We start from the raw sequence: 2,436 nt of genomic DNA, 5'->3' as shown, positions 1-2,436 counted from the left end.
AAGAGAGAGATGAATCCAGGGTCAGACCAAGATGGTTAGAGTCAACAGATTGAAGATCACGAAAATGGCGTTGAATAGTATGGCGAGGAGGAGGAGTATAAGTGAGAGCAAAGGAGATTAAATGATGGTGGATGCAAACTGCAGGAAAAGAGATTCCAGCTCAACATTAGGAGGAACTTCCTGACAGTAAGGGCTGTTCAACAGTGGAACACACTCCTTTCGCGGAGTGTAGTGGAGTCTTCTTCCTTGGAGGTCTTTAAGCAGTTCAGTTCAGTTCATCTTTATTATGGTCATACATGAGCACTTGAAGCAGAAGCTGGATGGCCATCTGTGTGAATGCTCCCCTTCAGACAATAAAGCAGGTCCAGGACTTAAACAGGAAAGTTTATTGACAGCAAAGCAAACATCACAGTCAGGCCCTGAGGTCCTTTGAGGGATCTAGTGTTACAAATCACTCTGGAGCATTTCAAGTGTATTTTCACAATCCCTCCTCCCAGGTCCATGGGTCAGTTCTGCTGGTTGGTTTGATGCAGATCTTATTCATTCCCAAAACATAGATGGCAATGGTTATATGTCCACAACACTCCATGGTACACTTGGGAGGTTACATAGTCCCCACATTCCTTCGACACCATAACCTTGGAGCTGATAAGCCTGGCTCCATTCACACGCTGTATTTTCCCACCTTCTATCCCTGCTGTGAGTCAGTATACAGCCTCATTCACTTTACCATGTTATCCATTCCCTAATCATATAGGTTCATAAATATCAATATATTATTTCAGGCCCATTTGGCTATTTTCAGCATATCCAATACGTGGTCTTACCAGACATTTTATAAGGCGCAATTATTTCAGGTTCAATATCATATACATGGTTGCTCTCCTCTTGGCTTAACAGTAATCAAAATAATGTATTTCTCAACTCAATAACAATGAAACAAATCAATACTGTCTTTAATATACCAATCAACTTATGCATATTAATCATAATCAATATACTTTAACATAGTGTCTAATAGCTTTCTTTCATCTCCTGCCTAAAACCTCTCTAAGCCTCTGCCCAAAGATCGCACAGTAAACAGTAAATGCCTCCCACACATTCCTCAAGTTCTGTTTCTCCCTTAAAAATCTCATTAACCCTTAATAGAAAACCCTTCACTACTAAGTTTTTGCTACCAATATATTCCTAACACATCCCATCATTCATGGCTTGGCACAACAGGCCTCACCAGATCCACTGTCCCAGAACTTTTTTGAGTTCAGCCTTTTAATTACATTATCCATCAATAGCCTCATAACACTTTATATAGACAGAACCCCAGACTTTGGCAAATCCATGGCACAAAAAAATAATCTGACTTATTTCTGACATGAGGGTGCTTTGCATGGCAGTGGGTTGGACTAGGTGGCCCTTGGGGTCCCTTCCAACTGTATGATGCTGCAAATACAGTGGGCCCTTGTTATACGCTGGGGTTTGGTTCCAAGATCCTCCGTGGATAACAAAATCCATGGATGCTCAAGCCCCATTAAATATAATGACAGAGCAAAATGGTGTCCCTTATAAAAATGGAAAATCAAGGTTTGATATTTGAAATTACTTTTTTGAACATTTCAAACCATGTATCTTGAATCCGTGTATAAGAAGGGCCCACTGTATGGTGTCACTGGCATATTTTAGATTGGTTGGTGTTCCTCCTCCAGTTTTCACATCTCCTTCCTCTGATGTCTAAGCCTGACTGAGAGGTCAATTAAATGCAGCCTTGGCTTGAGCCCCCCCCCTTTTGCCAGTTGGAAACCGCTCGGTCTCTTTGTCTTCTCTCCTAAGATAAAGGTAAAGGTACGAAAAAGAACCTTCCTCCTTTGGCATTACACAAGGTAACCTCTATTGACACCTCTATTGCTACTGCTACCAAAATTGATTGATAGCATCACTCCCATCCCACCCTCCTCTAGAGGAAGATTCATTTCTTCCGCTAATCTGCCTGAAATGTTAATGTATTCCTATTGGGTAGGTTTAAATTTTTTTGATGTTTAATCTCTCTTTATAGGTTGATCATTGTTTTTATGATTGGGGGAAGGGTTGGGGTTTGGGGGCTTTTAAATTGTAATTTTTAATTGATTGATGTTTTATTTATATTAAAAACCTAGAAAAGAGGTGCATTAAAAAGAAAGTACATTATTGCCATGTAAAAATAGATAGCTATTAAAAGAATAAAAGAAATTTTATAAAGATAAAACGGTATAAAACATTTTAAAATGAAACAACATCCCAAGCCAGTCCTTTACAACCATCCTGTTTTAAAAGCCTGTCTGGAGAGGTAGATCTTAGCCTGTCAGTGGAAGGCCACCAAAGAGGGGAGTCCCAGCATCCAGGGGCAGCAGCTGTGGAAAAGGCCCTCTTCTCTCGCGTTCCCATCAACCGTCCTTGTGATGG

Source organism: Sceloporus undulatus, chromosome 2 (genome assembly GCF_019175285.1).
Source record: "Sceloporus undulatus isolate JIND9_A2432 ecotype Alabama chromosome 2, SceUnd_v1.1, whole genome shotgun sequence".
Classification (NCBI taxonomy): Eukaryota; Metazoa; Chordata; class Lepidosauria; order Squamata; family Phrynosomatidae; genus Sceloporus; species Sceloporus undulatus.
This window is presented reverse-complemented; position numbering follows the sequence as displayed.